Source organism: Schistocerca americana, chromosome 2, assembly GCF_021461395.2.
Source record: "Schistocerca americana isolate TAMUIC-IGC-003095 chromosome 2, iqSchAmer2.1, whole genome shotgun sequence".
Classification (NCBI taxonomy): domain Eukaryota; kingdom Metazoa; phylum Arthropoda; class Insecta; order Orthoptera; family Acrididae; genus Schistocerca; species Schistocerca americana.
In genome coordinates this window covers 365,536,207-365,548,415 of record NC_060120.1, presented here as the reverse complement: position 1 = coordinate 365,548,415, position 12,209 = coordinate 365,536,207, and the positions used below count along the sequence as shown (strand labels likewise).

The 12,209-nt window shown below is 41.9% G+C and overlaps 1 protein-coding gene and 4 non-coding genes across 7 annotated transcripts in view; 1 reads left to right on the top strand and 4 right to left on the bottom strand.

The window, feature by feature from the left end:
• The window catches only part of LOC124595752 (iodotyrosine deiodinase 1), a 100,992-nt gene that overhangs the window by 23,586 nt on the left and 65,197 nt on the right, over positions 1 to 12,209 (bottom strand). The gene's annotated exons all lie outside the window — the stretch shown is intronic.
• Trnat-ugu lies at positions 1,209 to 1,283 on the bottom strand. Its single transcript has one exon. It is a non-coding gene; the product is annotated as a tRNA-Thr (tRNA).
• Trnat-ugu lies at positions 1,569 to 1,643 on the bottom strand. Its single transcript has one exon. It is a non-coding gene; the product is annotated as a tRNA-Thr (tRNA).
• Positions 2,008 to 2,082, bottom strand: Trnat-ugu. Its single transcript has one exon. It is a non-coding gene; the product is annotated as a tRNA-Thr (tRNA).
• On the top strand, positions 2,397 to 2,471 carry Trnat-ugu. Its single transcript has one exon. It is a non-coding gene; the product is annotated as a tRNA-Thr (tRNA).

Here is a 12,209-nt window from a genome sequence, read left to right as displayed (position 1 = left end):
AAATATTATTCTGACCAAAAATATCTCTCAGAGTGTCTCACAAACTCCATACTAGGCTCAGTTCCTTTCTGTTCTATGTTGAATGATTTACCAATAAATAGCTATCCTTCATGAGATTTGTCTGCAGATCATACTGGTACTTCTGTGTTAGTTGAAAATAAGGATGCAGAAAAAAATTCCTGAATTGTTGATCAGTATCATCAGTAGCTTAGAATCTTGGTTTAAGTTGAATGGGTGAAATCTGAACATATCTAAAACTCACATGAAGACCCAAATAACCAAAATGTGGCCAGATTGAAATTGTTCACAGCATCCAAGATATAGAAGTTGATTCCATGACATTATTAAGATTGAATCTATATAAAAATTTGAGTGTACAGACACACATTGAGTACCCAGAAAATAAATTAAGCAGCTTTGCATTTGGAATGCAAATGTTATCTAATAAAAAAGTGTGATGTAGAAGTTACTTTGAACAAATTATTAGGTATAATACTTTTTTTTCTTTTTTTTCTTTTGGTGTGGATGAGGGACTTTGCAACCATAATGGGGATACAGAAAAAATACCATTCGAAATATGTGCATTGTACATCAGAAAGAATGATGTTCCCCATTGTTTAGAGGCCTACAAATATTAACTATCTCATCCCTCCATGTTTATGAAATTGTTACCTTTTTGTATCAATATAGGCTCTGAAATGATAATTAAATGGACACCCTAGCTGCAAACAGGCATTGATGTATTTCATTGGGGACATGTTGAAAATGTGTGCCCCGACCAGGACTCGACCCGGGATCTCCTGCTTACATGGCAGACGCTCTATCCATCTGAGCCACTGTGGGCACAGAGGATAGTGCGACTGCAGGGACTTATCCATTGCACGCTCCCCGTGAGATCCACATTCCCAACATGTCCACACCACTACATTCGTAGTACGCCTAATAGATGTTTGCCCATCATACTCATTACTTGTGGCAGATTAATCTACCAAGCCCCGTACGAGTTCGGGCATAGCGTGGGCGTTCGCACAAGAAGGTCAATGGCCGGGAAGCCATATTTAACTATATATGACAGTAGTATCTGTTCCCGAAAGAACAGTTACCGTGGATGACCATGCAGCTTTGCTAGAAATGAAATGATAATTAAATGGACACCCTAGCTGCAAACAGGCGTTGATGTATTTCATTGGGGACATGTTGAAAATGTGTGCCCCGACCGGGACTCGAACCCGGGATCTCCTGCTTACATGGCAGACGCTCTATCCATCTGAGCCACCGTGGGCACAGAGGATAGTGCGACTGCAGGGACTTATCCATTGCACGTTCCCCGTGAGATCCACATTCCCAACATGTCCACACCACTACATTCGTAGTACGCCCAATAGATGTTTGCCCATCATACTCATTACTCGTGGCAGATTAATCTACCAAGTCCCATACGAGTTCGGGCATAGCATGGGCGTTCGCACAAGAAGGTCAGCTTTGCTAGAAATGAAATGATAATTAAATGGACACCCTAGCTGCAAACAGGCGTTGATGTATTTCATTGGGGACATGTTGAAAAAGTGTGCCCCAACCGGGACTCGAACCCGGGATCTCCTGCTTACATGGCAGACGCTCTATCCATCTGAGCCACTGTGGGCACAGAGGATAGTGCGACTGCAGGGACTTATCCATTGCACGCTCCCCGTGAGATCCACATTCCCAACATGTCCACACCACTACATTCGTAGTACGCCTAATAGATGTTTGCCCATCATACTCATTACTCGTGGCAGATTAATCCACCAAGTCCCGTACGAGTTTGGGCATAGCGTGGGCGTTCGCGCAAGAAGGTCAATGGCCGGGAAGCCATATTTAACTATATATGACAGTAGTATCTGTTCCCGAAAGAACAGTTACCATGGATGACCATGCAGCTTTGCTAGAAATGAAATGATAATTAAATGGACACCCTAGCTGCAAACAGGCGTTGATATATTTCATTGCGGACATGTTGAAAATGTGTGCCCCGACCGGGACTCGAACCCAGAATCTCCTGCTTACATGGCAGACGCTCTATCCATCTGAGCCACCGTGGGCACAGAGGATAGTGCAACTGCAGGGACTTATCCATTGCACGCTCCCTGTGAGATCCACATTCCCAACATGTCCACACCACTACATTCGTAGTACGCCTAATAGATGTTTGCCCGGCCATTGACCTTCCTGTGCGAACGCCCACGCTATGCTCGAACTCGTACGGGACTTGGTAGATTAATCTGCCACGAGTAATGAGCATGATGGGCAAACATCTATTGGGCGTACTACGAATGTAGTGGTGTGGACATGTTGGGAATGTGGATCTCACGGGGAGCGTGCAATGGATAAGTCCCTGCAGTCGCACTATCCTCTGTGCCCACGGTGGCTCAGATGGATAGAGCGTCTGCCATGTAAGCAGGAGATCCCGGGTTCGAGTCCCGGTCGGGGCACACATTTTCAACATGTCCCCAATGAAATACATCAACGCCTGTTTGCAGCTGGGGTTTCCATTTAATTATCATTTCATTTCTAGCAAAGCTGCATGGTCATCCACGGTAACTGTTCTTTCGGGAACAGATACTACTGTCATATATAGTTAAATATGGCTTCCCGGCCATTGACCTTCTTGTGCGAACGCCCACGCTATGCCCGAACTCGTACGGGACTTGGTAGATTAATCTGCCACGAGTAATGAGTATGATGGGCAAACATCTATTAGGCGTACTACGAATGTAGTGGTGTGGACATGTTGGGAATGTGGATCTCACGGGGAGCGTGCAATGGATAAGTCCCTGCAGTCGCACTATCCTCTGTGCCCACGGTGGCTCAGATGGATAGAGTGTCTGCCATGCAAGCAGGAGATCCCGGGTTCGAGTCCGGGTCGAGGCACACATTTTCAACATGTCCCCAATGAAATACATCAATGCCTGTTTGCAGCTAGGGTGTCCATTTAATTATCATTTCATTTCTAGCAAAGCTGCATTGTCATCCGCGGTAACTGTTCTTTCGGGAACAGATACTACTGTCATATATAATATAGGAACTATTTGAGAAAAATCATTTTGTTAATAACGATGACTTAAGAAACAGAAAAAAGTTTATGCTTGCAATCTGCCACCAAAAATTGTATACCCAGGCTCCTCAATATGTGGGAATGAAAATTAATAATGAATAAATTAATGAGACGAGGCTAGGTCCTCTGAAAAGAAAGCTACATGAGGCCCTGATACTGAAATGGCATTACTCAGTAGATAAATTTACGCAGTGTGAAGTGGTGGTTTGTGCTGGATACAACTTGCCACATATCCCACTAAATACATGCAGTTGTTCATAGAAATGTCGTTTTGATGTTATTTATTACTGTAAATATTATACCAATTATAATCTAAAATTTGTGACATGATGTCATAGGATGAATGAACCACAAAAAAGAAGAAGAAAAGAAAATTCTCCCACATCCGCTACTCATAAACTAATTTTCACAATTTTTTGTGGAGTGATTTAATTTCTTTCAATTATTACAGTAAGGCTGAAGAAGAGCATATATCCTGGTGATTTTTGCATGGGCATGAATTTCTGTTCTTTCTTAAAAAATTTTGTTGCACAAAGCAATGTTAATAAATTGTGTTGAACACCTTAATGTTTACATTTATATCTACAGTATGTGAAATAACAATGTGTACAAAGTTGTTGAGTTATAAGAGGAGATAAAAAGAAACACTTCTGTTATGTGACACAAATATCACAGGTGCACTGTTTCTCTGCTAGGCCAATGTTAGCAGGTGCTTTGACTGCTTCATATGTAACACATTGACATTGCTATTCAATTTGGAACACAGTTACATCTTATTGCTAAGAGGAACACATTGATGAACAATTAAATTATTATTGTTTATGTATGTTGTGCTTAATGAATGTATCTACTGATGTTTACAGGTTTTTGGTGGCTGGTTACACTCTAAATGAGTTAGCTGTATATAACAATACAAATTCCTAGATGGAATAATACATAAAATAAAGACAACCAATTGCCTGTATCTGACAGATTTGTTTGCATAGAAACACCAACAGAAAACAGTATTTACATTAACTTTTGAGCTCTTGCTCCTTCTGTAGTAAAAGTATACACATTCATGCACTCAGCTGCACAGATACACAAATGCACACACCCACAGCCATGATGAGACTGATTGTTGATTATAAATAGCAGTTACCTGGACAGATGCATGTGAGGAGGGTGTAGGGAAGGGTGCATGAGACAAGGAGGAAGTAACAGGATAGTGTGAGGCAGGTCTTTTGACAGATTCTTGGTGGGGGGGGGGGGGGGGGTTGAGATGGAAGGAAAGGAAATGAAGGTGAAGAAAAAGAGGGAGACAGGGAGGGAGAGGGAGAGGGAGATTGAGAGGGTGAGGAAGGGGGGGAGGAGAGAGAGAGAGAGAGAGAGAGAGAGAGAGAGAGAGAGAGAGAGAGAGAGAGAGAATACCCACTTGGGGAGGGGTGGGAGAAGAGTGGTGGAAGAAGGCAGTACACAATCAGGGAGGGGAAAGAGTGGTATGAACAGAAGAGAGAATGGGAAAATAGGTTAGCATTGGTTTAGGCTAGGGGGATTGTGAGAGTGTAGGATATGTGACAGGAGGTATCCAAATGGCTTGCATAGTGAAGCAGCTGTTGAAATCATTTGCATTGTGGTGCACAGTATGATCAGCAACTGGATGGTTTGGCATAGTTTGGTGTTGGCCATTTATGCAAGCAGACAGTTAGTTAGTTGTCATGCCCACAGAGAATGCTGCACAGTAATTGCAGCATAGCTGATACATAATATGGTTGTTCTGACAGGTGACTCTGCCTTTTATAGGGTAGGAAATACCTGTGACTGCACTCTGGTAGGAGATTGTCGGTGGATGTATGAGACAGATCTGGTACCTGAGTTGACCACAGGACTTGAATAGGATTGGACAAGGATGTTCTATAGATTGAGTCAGCAGCAGAATACAACTTTGGGTTATGTTTGTAGGATTTGGGGTAGGATATCCCTCATATCAGGGGATGACAAGAAGTAGCCAAGTGAATGGTGTGGTTGAACATTTCAAGGCCATGGTGATACTAGGTGATCAGAGGAGTGCTGGTCCGTAGCTTTTTGCAGTGCCAAATCCCCCATCTCATCTTTACTTGCTTCTAGTTTTTCTCTAATGTGGTCTGGAATATAATTTGGCTTGTGTAACCCCTGTACATATTCCTTCCTCCAGTCAGCCTTAGTAGAGGCTTGTCAGCTGAGCACTTAAGCAGATGCTTCTGTTTTCTCCAAAGATGTCTAATTTTTCTGTATGTGGCTTCTGTCTTTCCACTAATCATGCTCTTATCCATTTTGTACTTTCCGCCATTGCATTTTTAAGTATCTGTGTTCCCTTTTGCCTGCTTCATTTGCTGTATTTTTAGTTTTTCTCATTTTTCAATTAAATTCAAAATATTTTGCTATCTTGTGTTATCTGAGGACTTATAAGGGGCCTTATGTTTTTGCCTACTTGATGCTTTGCTGCCTTCACTGTTTCATCTTTGAAAGCTATCCATTCATCTCCTGCTGTAGTCTTTCCCAAGTATCAAGCACTTGTTACTTGGTGCTCCTTTCAAAACTCCCCCTCTCTCATGTATTTATCTATTTATATTTTTTATGGTTTCTCATATTCTCTTTCCTTTCCTTCAGTTTTCCTCTCTCCTCTATTAGTATCTTCTCTCCTTCTCTCTGTCACTGTCAATCCTTTCAGCTACTGCTAACCTTTAAAGGTTTAAAACATTGTGTGTTGGTGGTAAGTCATCAGTAATTTTTCTCTCCACCTGTTACACTCACACGAAGTCATTTTTATGCTTAAACTTTGAATAATATGATTTCCTCTTTCTGCTGGATGAAAGCACTATCTGATCAGAAGTATCCAGACACCCCTGTGTAACACAGAATTGATCACTAGGTGTCACAAGGGGTGGACCCAACAGTGTAAAGTGAGGCAGAGAGTATTGTGTTGTTAAAAGAGAAACAGTAACTGTGGAGTGGGTTGGTCCAGAGAGCTCAGTGTCTTTGAACCTAGGCTAGTCATTGGGTGTCTCTTGAATAACAAATCCATCAGAAACGTTTAAACCCTTCAAAAATTGCCCAAGTCAACTGTTGGTGATTTGATAGTGAAGTGGAAACATGAAGGCACAACCACCATTAAATCATGACCAAGCAGACTTCACGTACAAAGAGACTGTCGACCATTGTGGAGTGTGATTGTAAAAAATCACATGAAATCAGCAAAAGGAATGACTTGTGAGTTCCAAAGTGCTGCCAACAGTCTAGCTAGCACAAGTACTGTACATAAGAAATTACACTGAAGAGCTGCAACAGGACATGGCATTGACTCGACTAATGTCTGAAGTATTGCTGGAGCGAACTGACAACATGAATCCTGCAGGGCTGTCCATAAATCTGTAAGAGTATAAGGGGGTGGAGATCTCTTCTGAAGGGCACGTTGCAAGGCATCCCTGATATCCTCAATAATGTTCATGTCTGGGGAGTTTGGTGGCCAGCAGAAGTGTTTAAACTCAAAAGAGTGTTCCTGGAGATACTCTGTAGCAATTCTGGACTTGTTGGGTGTTGCATTGACCTGCTGGAATTGCCCAAGTCTGTTGGAACGCACAATAGACATGAATGGATGCAGGTGATCAGACAGAATGCTTACATAAATGTCACCTTCAGAGTCGTATCTAGATGTATCAGTGGTCCCATATCACTCCAACTGCACATGCTCACACCATTACAGAGTCTGCACCAGCTTTTACAGTCCCCTGCTGACATGCAGGGTCCACGGATTCATGAGGTTGTCTCCATACCCGTATACATCCATCTGCTTGATACAATTTGAAACGAGACTCGTCCTACCAGGTAACATGTTTCCAGTCATCAACAGCCCAATGTCGATGTTGACAGGCCCAGGCGAGTCTTAAAGCTTTGTGTTGTGCAGTGATCAAGGGTACAGGAGTGGGCCTTTGGACCTAAAAGCCCATATCGATGATGTTTCATTGAATGGTTCACATGCTGACACTTGTTGATGGTGCAGTATTGAAATCTGCAGAGATTTGCAGGAGGGTTGCACTTCTGTCACGTTGAATGATTCTCTTCAATCATCGTTGGTCATGTTCGTACAGTATATTTTTTGTACCACAGTGATGTTGGAGATTTGATGTTTGACCAGATTCCTGATATTCACAGTACACTCATGAAATGGTTGTATGGGAAAATCCCCACTTCATCGCTACCTCGGAGATGCTGTGTTCCATCAGTCATGTGCCGACTATAATACCACGTTAAAACTCACTTAAATCTTGCCATTGTAGCAGCAGTAACAGATCTAACAACTGTGTCAGACACTTGTTGTCTTATATAGGCATTGCTGACCGCAGCACCATATTCTGCCTGTTTACATATCTCTGTATTTTAATACGCATGCCTATACATGTTTCTTTGGCGCTCCAGTGTAAAAAGAATGGTCGAACAGCTCCTCATAAGCCACTCATTTCTGTAGCTAGTGTTAACAAGGGAAGGCCTGTGCTGAAATTTTTTTACACAGGAAGAAGACAACGAAATGTACCGCCAAAATTTCAGCTGCTAAGAAGCACTGCAAGTATTTTGTAAAAAATGTTGAAGTTACCAATTTTTGCCGCAGCTTATTCAGGGGTTTATACAGCCCTGCCTGCCTAGCGTGCAACTCGGCGAACCACTCACGCAGCGCCACGTAGTGGAATTATCCGGAGTTCACAGACATCAGTTTTAAGCACCTAAAGCATGGTTTTCCAATGGAGTGAATGGAAGCGAATGATGCCTATGAATGCTGTGTTATTAATTTTTAGTTTTTGGAGCTAATATTTGGCATACAGAATACAACTCCTACCTTGTTCGAGCCACAATGTGAAACTCTGCTGTTCTTGACGGAGTATGCAGATTGGCACAGGGAAGGAAGACTGTAAGTGTCCCAATTTGTATGGAAGCGTGACACGTGTGGAAATCGTGCACTTTACAAGGAACTGCATCTCCATTTCTCCTTAGCACTGGTCCAAAATTTTCCTTGTACGTAGGCTGCCGTTTTTACCTGGCTTCTGATTACTATTGAGGTGAAATTTATAGACAGAACACTTAATTACTGATGTCAAGCTTCATCTGAAGAGTGGACACAGCTAGCATTTCCACTATGGTCATTTTTTTGTTGAAAATAAAAAAAAACGGTCTAGTGGCAAAGCACACACTTTGTGATCCAGAGAGCACGGGATCAAATCCTGTTCAGACCACAAATTTTTTCACTATGATTTTTAACCGAGCTTTCACTTCTCACAGATATTGGAGTGGCCATGAAAGATATGTGGTTCGGATTCCACGTTAAACTGCAGGTCTCCATTTTCCGATTACTGGGGAGGTTAGGGACACACAACTAGCTGCTGTAGTGTCCAGTTGAAAGACCTGCAAGGCACCTACTGGGTGCACCATACAGAATTCTCTTTTCCTCATGCTTGTTAGCTTGCTTGCTCCGGTGAAAACATGGCTTAAACTAATCAAAAATTTTTTTGAATAACTTCATATCGACAGTTCAATTCTTGCACCCGATAAAAGTGGCTAATAGGGAAAGAGAAAATAAAATCATGGCAGTGTTTGATGTCACAGATGACTTCCATTAATGAGGACTTAGTTGAAATGAAATGTGTCTTGCAGTATTACATTTTATGACAATTCCTGTAAGCCATTTCTTATAATAATGTTTGAATGTTGTACATTTGACTATCAGTGTTGGCCGAGCGGTTCCAGGCGCTTCAGTCTGGAACCGCGCGACTGCTACGGTCGCAGGTTCAAATCCTGACTCGGGCAAGGATGTGTGTGATGTTCTTAGGTTAGTTAGGTTTAATTAGTTCTAAGTTCTAGGCGACTGATGACCTCAGATATTAATTCCCATAGTGCTCAGAGCCATTTGAACCATTTTTGAACTATCAGTGAAACGGTTCTTTGTTTATTCCCTGTAGCCGTCACAAAAATGCGAAGTGTCTATTGAATGACAAAAACAAACCTTTTTCTTGCACCAGGCACAACGGACAAAGGAAAAAGTCATGCAGTCAAGCACTGCGCAGTAACCACTAGTTTTATTTAGACAGAACTGGGATGGAGTCAGAAACGGTCCTGAACGTTGTTCTGCTTATTGCACTGCATTCCAGGCATACTTGATCAAATTCGTAAAGTGTGGTGAAGAAAACTGGTAATGCACAAATGACTGGAGCTTAAGAACACTGTTCCACTGCTAAATGTGTCATGAGAGAGAGGTATTGGAAATTATGTTATCTGATAATTTCCTGAAATATGCTTTCCACTGTCGAAAAAAATCTTCATTGAGGCGTTGAATGGCTCTAATTGTACCAAGCGGAGTCCACGTTACATCTGTAGATTTTTAGTCGTCGTCCACAAAAGCAGAAGCGTCGTTATGTCCAGACCATGAATCCAACAAAAGCAATGAATTAGTTTCAGCAGCTGGTAGGAATACATTTCGAATGAAATGTTGAAAACAATTTTTTTTCCATTTTTTCAGATTTTGATATGTTGATTACACGATTTTTGCAACTAAACAGTCCATTTTTTAGTTTTGGTCCTAATTTGTCTTGTGGTTCTTGAAGACAGATGTACAGCTGCAGAAACAGTAAACCACTCAAGTTTATCACTGGCATTATTGTATGTGAATGTATCATTGCATTAATTGATTGGGCAGCCGACTCCGTCTTTTTTTTCAGCCCGAAATTATGATGGTTTCTTTGAAAGGTTGCAGCCAATTTAGTTTCCAATTCTTCACCGATGTGAGATTGTTTTCCATCTCCTTTTAATAATGCTAATTAGAAAGGGATTAATGGAGTGAATCTATTACAGTCAAATTCAGATGAGATACCTTCCTTGGAGAATCTGCTTTTCCTCTTGAACAAGAACAAGAATTAACCAATCATGCATCGACATTGTCAGAATTATTCATTAGTATTTCCCTGGTCATAACACTGTTGATGACTGGAAACATGTTACCCAGTAGGGATCACCAATTTAGTATTGGAGGGCAGTGTGGAGGGTAAAAATAGTAGAGGGAGACCAACGGATGAATATACTAAGTAGATTAAAAAGGATGTAGGTTGCAGTAGGTACTGGGAGATGAAGAAGCTTGCAAAGGATAGAGAAGATTGGAGAGCTGCATCAAACCAGTCTCAGGACTGATGACAACAACAACAATAACAACAACAACATGGTGAATAGGCAAAATGATGCCACACTGTTAGCATAGAGGTAACAAAAACAACATCAAAAATACATTGGCCTACAGCCAACAGGTAACTGAGGCAGACACCCGTTTGCAATGAATTGTCTCATCTAATGCATAAAGCAAGAATAGTACTTTTTCATACAAGCAAGTAACTGTTGAGCTGCTTCTCTAATTGTGATGAGTGATACATCTTATCAGAATGTGTTTAGCAATACCTCTCCTGCCTCTTGCTGAGTAGAAGATATCTTTCAGTTTTAATCTGACTTAAGTGAATAAAAAAGGAATTGCAAATACACTCACCAAGAAACGTTTTGCATCACCTCGGTTCCAAGAGTTCCGGAACCTGTACAAAAGATTGTAATAGAGATCAACGTAAACATCATTTCTGCTCTTTTTATTGCTCTTGAAAACCACATGTTTCATGTTGTACCACCATACAGTGAGACCTTCAGAAGTGGTGGTCCAGATTGCTGTACACACCGGTACCTCTAATACCTAGTAGCATGTCCTCTTGTATTGACACATGCCTGTATTCATCATGACATATTATCCACAAGTTCATCAAGGCACTGTTGGTCCAGGTTGTTCCACTCCTCAACGACAGTTTGGAGTGGCATACGTCGTCCCCACAAAATACCACCCCAAAACAGCAGAGAACCTTCCACATTGCTGCACTTGTTAGACAGTGTGTCTAAGGTCTTCAGCGTGATCGGGTTGCCTCCTAACACGTCTCCGACGATTGTGTGGTTGAATGCATATGTGACACTCATCGGTTAAGAGAGTATGATGCCAATCCTGAGCAGTCCATTTGGCATGTTGGTGGAGCCATCTGTACTGCACTGCATGGCATCGTGGTTGCAAAGATGGGCCTCACCATGGACATCAAGAGTGAAGTTGCACATCATGCAGGCTATTGCACACAGTTTGAGTTGTAACATGACATCTTGTGGTGGCACAAAAAGGATTATTCAACATGGTTGCATTGCTGTCAGGGTTCCTCCAAGCCATAGTCCATAGATAGTGGTCATCCACTGCAGTAGTAGCCCTTGGGTGGCCTGAGCGAGGCATGTCATCGACAGTTCCTGTCTCTCCCTATCTCCTCCACGTCTACACAACATCACTTTGGTTCACTTCAAGATGCCTGGACACTTCCCTTGTTGAGAGCCCTTCCTGGCACAAAATAACAATGCGGACGTGGTTGAACCATGGTATTGACCACCTAGGCATGGTTGAACTACAGACAATATGAGCTGTGTACCTCCTTCCTGGCAGAATGATCGGAACTGGTCGGCTGTCGGACCCTCTCTGTGTAATAGGTACTGCTTATGCATAGTTGTTTACATCTTTGGATGGGTTTAGCGACATCTCTGAACAGCGAAAGGGACTGTGTCTGTAATACAATATCCCCAGTCAATGTCTATCTTCAGGAGTTCTGGGAACTGGGGTGATGCAAAACTTTTTTTGATGTGTGTCGTAAAAGACACTAATAAGGACTGTCTTCACTAACAATGGAACTTACAATTATGTATTAGAGAATGGTACTGCAGACAAAGTGTTGCAGGAATTCCTGACTGCTAACAGAAGCCATAGAAGAAACTTGTCTATGAAACTGGTGAAGAGATTGGTATCACACCCAGAAAACTAAGTGAAGAGTGAGATAAATTGGGTGATTCTGAATATAAAATATCCATGACTGTTTTCCAAATAGAGAGAGTGGCATCAATAATTTACTGTATCAAAACAAGTTTTGGTCATAGCAGTGATCTGTAGTTACTTGTCACAAAATAAAGAAGGGAGATATGTGCACTTCACTTGTATGGACTGTTGGATGGATGCAAAAGAAAAAAATATTCATCACTGTATTCATGTGAATGATGCTGA